Source organism: Mesoplodon mirus (genome assembly GCF_964341445.2).
Source record: "Mesoplodon mirus genome assembly, chromosome: 12".
In the NCBI taxonomy this organism is placed as follows: Eukaryota; Metazoa; Chordata; class Mammalia; order Artiodactyla; family Ziphiidae; genus Mesoplodon; species Mesoplodon mirus.
The window spans coordinates 75,221,022-75,228,136 of record NC_138988.1 but is presented as its reverse complement, the minus strand read 5'-3'; positions in this window follow the sequence as shown (position 1 = coordinate 75,228,136).

Sequence of the window (7,115 nt, the reverse complement as noted above, 5' to 3'; positions counted from 1 at the left end):
TCTTCTTAGGTCTGCTTTTTAGGCTGAAGCCTGAGTTCAATGCATCTTTCTGACCTGGAAACCATAAATAGACTCAGAAGGTGCCCTTTAGCAGAACGTAAACCCAGGTGAGCTTCAGAGATACATTTGTTTCTCCAGAGAACTACTCCCTCTCCATTCTAGGAGCCTATCTACAGGAATTCAGAGAACATAAGAGTTTTAAAATGCCAGTTATTACTCATTTTCAGGCCTGTTCACTTAGTAAGTTCCACCTCCCTTTGGGGAGAGACGGTGGGTTTAGGGTAAGCATGGAGAGGGGTTAATCCTATCCAGATGTCAGTCCTAAACTCACTCCGTCTCAGAAGGAGTCAGAATCTTACTCTCTAGGTTAGGAGAGGGCCACTTGAGAAGGGTGGAGAAGGGAAAAGAGGCAAAATCTAGGAAGGGCAGAACTAATTCAAGTAACTGGGGCTGGAGTACTTAGAGCAGCTCCTCTTGTACTCTCTTGATAACTCAAAGGCACCTACCCATCTTAGGCTTTTTCTAGAATAATGCCCACTTCTAAGAGTTGAAGCAACAGTGTTCTTCATATTTGCCTTGAACCAGCAGAGGGAGAGCTTTTAGGATTCTGTAGTTTGGGCGGGAAGTGTTGCTAACTTCCTCTTTGATCAGTGCGATCAGGTTTTGGAGACTGTCTAGAGAAGCCATGTGAAAGGAAGGGCAGAACTCTAATCCAGTTGCCAGCGCCTAGAGGTAGGGCCTGTTTCTTTTTATTCAGTACTATCACAGTGCTGAATAAATTTTCATCTTAGGAGACAAAGGTGCATGCAAAGAGTGGCCCCTAATCTTCATATGTGGCCTGTGGTGTCATATAACTATGGTTTAAATTTCTGCAAACATCAGAAGCAGTTTTTATTTGACTCCCTCAATTGTGAGAACAGGTGATCAGCAGTTAGTTTTAAATTTGGGCAAACACCAAGTTTTACCTAAGTTATGTAGGTAACCCCCTAAAACTTCCCCTTGGCTTTGTGAATGGAGGCCTCTTGCTTTATAAACCTCTTTCTTCACAGCTAGCTTCAGGACACATAATACTCTTAGTGACCTTTCTGCTAAGTATACCCATTTTACGCTATGCCACTCCATCTCTCTAAAAGAAGTCAAAACGTTAGCTAATGTTTTGGTAGTAAAGCATGCCAGAGCATATGTCCATTTATCAGACTGCCAGGTTAAGGGACTGAAAAAGAATGGGGAAGTGGGAATGGGGGGTTTGGATGTATAGGATACAGGAATCCAGTAGGGACATTAAGTGTGTTATAAAAAAAATATAAAGCTGGAGGTGGGATCTTGGAGGAGACAGCCTATAAATTATGGAACTAAGTGAGGTGGTGTTTTTAGAAAATACATATTCCAAAGCCCTGGTTCTCACTTTCACAAAGCCTACCTACCAAGCCCAGGATGAGAACCTAAGCAAGCTCTTCGTTCATTGACAATTCTGTGAGAACATGGACAAACGAAAATAGTTTGGGATTGTGAGCACATTTCTTCTTTTAGAGTTTAATTTACAATGATGTCTGTAATTTTTAACCAAAAAACCCTTATACACTTTCAAAGGACCATGTGCATTTTCATTGTAGCACTTAATGTGGTTGTACTTTTACATTTATGTGTTTCTTTGATTAATATGTGCCTCCTTCCCACCCGTCCCCCCCAACTAGATTATAAACTCTCGAAAGCAGGAAGTCTGTCTTGGCTTACTGTGTTTTCATCATTGTATTCACAGTGCACAGTTGCCTGGCACTTAAGAGTGCTCAATAAAAATTCATTAAAAGAATCAGTGTGGTAATAGTAGCTATTTTTTAAATTAACTGTGAATACTTAGCAATTTATAAGTGAGTAAAAGCTGTAAATTGCTGATTGTATTTGCTGGCTGCTTAATACTGCAGAAGCCACCTGTCCTCTTGCTTCTGTCCTAGATCTTTGTATACAAGGCACTGTCTATAGCAGTGAGTGCATATCAAGGCTGCCCGTGGCCCCTTCATTTCAACAGCATTCTGGAATAGTGGTGCCAGGCCAGGAGGGGGACGCATTGCCCCTGAAGCTCCTAGAAGAAAAACAGGATAGGAAGGGTAGGGGTACACTGACTTTAGAGTTAGCAATAAAAGGCTTTGGGGACTCTGATTTTCAGATGGCTCCCTTTCTCCTTCCAGCCAGATTTCATAGGCATGTTGAAGTAAATTAAACCCCAAATCCCTCTGACGTAGCTGAAGGAGTAATTCAACTTTTCATGGCCCAACATCCTCGTCATGTCATCAAAACTGTAAATCAAGCCATCAGTTTTATTTCTGGAAGGAAACCAAAAAATTAACCAAAAAAAGTTGCCTTTGGAAGAGGAAGGAGTGATGCTTTCACTCTTTATTTTTTATCTTTTTTTGTTTGAATATTCAGACCATGAAAATGCATTTTATATAAAATACAAATATTTTATACACATAAAATATGTACACACATAGGAAATTTTTATGTCAGTAGGAGTTATCTGGTGATGTGGAATTACAGACCAGGTTTTTTTCTCTTCTGTATACTTTTATGTATTAAAAAATAGTGTTTTTTAAAAAAGTTGTGTCTCTTCCCACTCAGTGCATCTCTGTCTCCACTCCTCACGTCAGTTTTCCATTATTACAAATAGGTCTTGCTGCTTTTCCCTCAAGATTTCCTAAATTCCTCTACTCCCATCAAGGCTAGGTTACATACATTCAAGAATACCACTCATCTTCCTCTCCTCCTCTTCCCTTTCTCTAGCTCCTACCTCTGTGGAGCTGGTTATGCATTTCCATTCATGCTGTACAAGCACTTGGACATTATATAAATCAAGATACCTGTCTTCACAAAGCTTACTTTAATGCAGGTACACAAAAGATACCACAAAGTCTTTGTTGCATGCAGAAGGACAGAAGATAACTCGTATCGAGATGTATTGATTGAAAGCTTTACAGGTTTTTATTCCTTCCACTCATGGACCATCAGGCAAGAAAAGTGTTGTGTAGAAAACAAGGGAAATGAGCATGTTTAAGAGAAGTGAAAGAGCAGAGTAAAAAAAGAGAGGGACTTCCCTGGCGGTCCAGTTGTTAGGACTCCGCGCTTCCACTGCGTGGGGCAGGGGTTCTGTCCGTGGCTGGGGAACTAGGATCCCACATGCCACACAGCGCTGCCAAAAAAATAGAGACAGAGTTACATTACAGTAGAGGAAGATAGCAAAAAATTAAATCAACCATATTCTGGTACTGTTTTCTTTCGTCTTCTCTCTGATACTTTGCCCCTCCTAAAGTTCAGTCCAGCCCTCCCATAGCCGGTATACCTATATAAGGATGATTATGATGACACTTACCGACTCTAACCCACCTATCTTCCTTTCTTTTCAGGAGCAATTGCAGAAGTCTTCATATTTCTAGAAGGAAGGACTGCAGAAGACATTTTTGCCCCAGAGAGGCAGGGATAGAAGCCACAGAAATGTTGAGCGCCCTTGGGGCCAATGGGCAGTCACCTCTAGGGTCTGACTTCCAGAAGGTGGGTATGGTTGCTGGGGCAGGAATGGGTTATGGAGAAGGCCCTGTTGTAGCTGCCCGGAAATGGTGAGTTGGGTGAGCAAATATGTTACTTATGTATGTCTATATCTTTGTACCGGTAGAGGAGGAACAAGATGAGCATAGGCATAGAAGGTGTATATTTTATTTTTTTATTATTTTTATTTATTTATTTATTTATTTATTTATTTTTGCGGTACGTGGGCCTCTCACTGTTGTGGCCTCTCCCGTTGCGGAGCACAGGCTTCGGACGCGCAGGCTCAGCGGCCATGGCTCACGGGCCCAGCCGCTCCGCAGCATGTGGGATCTTTCCGGACCGGGGCACGAGCCCGTGTCCCCTGCATCGGCAGGCGGACTCTCAACCACTGCGCCACCAGAGAAGCCCAGAAGGTGTATATTTTAAACTTTCCACTCCTCATCTCAAATTATCTCCTAACTTCCATCTCTCATTTTGTGCCATGATACTTACATTAAAGCTGTGGAATTCAGATCTTCTCATCCCTCCTGGGCCCTGGGCCCAATGCTCCCAGCAAGTAGAACATCTCCTATCTCGGCTTTAGCCTTCCTTCCTGGTCCATACAAGAATCGGGGTAAAAATTGGGTATGTCCTTAGAGGAGTGGGGTATAAATAGACAAAGGAGTCTCAAGGAAGGGGGGACAATCACAAAGGATGTGTTTGAAAAGTCCTGGTATTTCAGACTTCAAGACAGCTGTCTTGCAGTTTCCATTCAGTCTTACTACCTCTTCTACACATAGTAGAACTTTTGGTACACAGAAACAGGCAAGCATTTCAAAATACCAAGGAAACACCTTAGTCTCTGTTCATCTAAAAAGCCAATAGGTGCTTCTTTTATGCCCTTTTGTACTTTGGAACTGGGCTCAGGAACACAGTGAGGATGAGAACCTGACCTTTAAGTCCTTTAAACTCTGAGATTTATTTAAATCTGAGCTGCCCCAACTCCAAATTTACCCTTAAAACTGTTAACCTTGGGCTTCCCTGGTGGCACAGTGGTAGAGCGTCTGCCTGCCGATGCAGGGGACACGGGTTCGTGCCCCGGTCTGGGAAGATCCCACATGCCGCGGAGCGGCTAGGCCCGTGAGCCATGGCCGCTGAGCCTGTGTGTCTGGAGCCTGTGCTCCACAACGGGAGAGGCCACAACAGTGAGAGGCCTGTGTACCGCAAAAAACAAAAACAAAAACAAAAAACTGTTAACCTAGTTTTATTTCTGATTTGTAAATGCTGGCACTTTTAGAGTCCTGGATGTCTGCTTTACTGCCCAAATAAACCTGTGGTTTGGGTAACTTTTGGGACTACTCATAACACTATAAATATAAAGAACTACGTAATATACAACCAAAGCCATCGATAGAATAAGAAGGAAGAAGTAAGGGGTAAAAAGTATCTCAAGGCCTCTTTTTGCTGAGCTTATATCAGTTAATGACTACTCATTCCTCAGGCATGACTCTGTGGATGAAGCAATGGAAAGCAGCCTGGTGCCAGGGCTGCCAACACTTTGTCACCACTACTTTCTCCCCCTTGCTCCAGTCCAAGATCTGTTTCTCATCAGCTACCACATTCCTCTGCTCAGGGACAATCAAGGGTGTTGGTCCCAGCTTTTATTCCTAAATGTGACTCACCTACCTACCAGCCCCTGGTTTGCTGCTTACACCTCCCTTCTTCAGTAATATCTGGAGTCCACCTTTGAGATGTGCTGATCTAGGGCATGGGCAGAGGGAAAGGAAACATTTTTTAGAATAATATTTTTCCCTTTGGACTTTTAAAATTTAATATGCTAGAGTTCACATACATTATGAATGATTAAATATTTAAAATCTACTTTTTTATTGAAATATAATTCATATAACATTAAATTTCACATAAGATTCATCATTTTAAAGTGTGTACAAGAAGATTGTGTTGAAGATTGTGCACCAGTCACTGTTATCTAATTCCAGAATATTTCCATCACCCCACTTAAAAAACACATACCAATTAGCAGACATTCCCAATTACCCCAAAGCCACCAGCAATCATCAGTCTGCTTTCTGTCTCTATGAATTTACCTATTCTGGACAATTCTGGAGTCATATAATATGTGGTCTTTTGTGTTTGGCTTCTTTCACTTAACATTTTCAAGATTCATCCATGTTGTACCATGTATCAGTACTTCATTTTTTATAGTTGAATAATATTCCACTGTATAGATATAAACACATTTTGTTTATCCATTGGTTGGTAAACATTTGGATTATTTCCACTTTTTTGCTATTATGCTGCTGTGAAAATTTGTGTACAAGTATTTGTGTGGACATACTTTTCAATTCTCTTGGGTATGTACTGGGTCATGACAACTCTAACTTTTTTAAAAATATAACTTTGTATTAAAGTATAAGGTACATATAACAAAACAAAAGCACACACAACTGTTAAGCTCAATACTTTTCACAAAGTGAACAGTTTGTGTAACACTTCGGGTAACCAACACCCAAATCAAAAAATGGAATGTGACCAACAGCCCTGAAGCCCCTCTCCTGTTCTCTTGCAGTCACTACTTTCCTGAAATATAACTGCCATCTCAGGTGCTTTTTGTTTTTGTTTTATGGAGCTGAAATTCACATAACATAAAGTTAACCACTTTAAAGTGAACAATTCAGTGGCATTTAGTACATTCACAGTGTTGTGCCACCGAAACCTTTGTCTAGTTCTAAAACATTTTCACCACCACAAAATAAAACCCTGTGTCCCTTATGCAGTTAGTTCCCATTCCTACCTCCCCATAGACCCTGGCAATCACCAGTCTTCCTTCTGTCTCTGTGGATTTACATATTCTGGATATTTCATATAAATGGAGTCATACAATCAGTGACCTTTTCTATCTGTCTTCTTTCACTTAGAAGAATGTTTCTGAGGTTCATCCATGCTATAGCAAGTATAGGTATTCCATTACTTTTATGGCTAAATAATATTCCATTGTCTGTGTATACCACAATTTATTTATCCATTAATTCATTGATAGACATTTGGGTTGTTTCCACCTTTTGGCTACTGTGCATAATATGCTATGAACATTCATGCATAAGTATTTGTTTGAGTACTTGTTTTCAGTTCTTTTCAGTATATACCTAGAAGTGGAATTTCTGGGTCATATGGTTATTCTATGTGTAACATTTTGAGGAACCACCAAACTGTTTTCCACAGCACCAGAATCATTTTACATCCCTTCCAGTAAAATGTATGATGGTTCCAGTTTCTCCATATTCATAATACTTAATTTCCTTTTTCATATATTATAACCATCCCAATATTTCATTGTGGTTTTGATTTACATTTTTCTGATGACTAATGATATTGAGCGTCTCTTCATGTGCTTTTTGGCTATTTTATATCTTTTTTGGAAAAATGTCTAGTGAAGTCCTTTTCCATTTTTTAATTGGGTTGTTTGCCTTTTTGTTGTAGAATTATAAGAATTCTTTTTTTTTTTTTTTTTTGCGGTACGCGGGCCTCTCACCGTTGTGGCCTCTCCCGTTGCGGAGCACAGGCTCTGGACGCGCAGG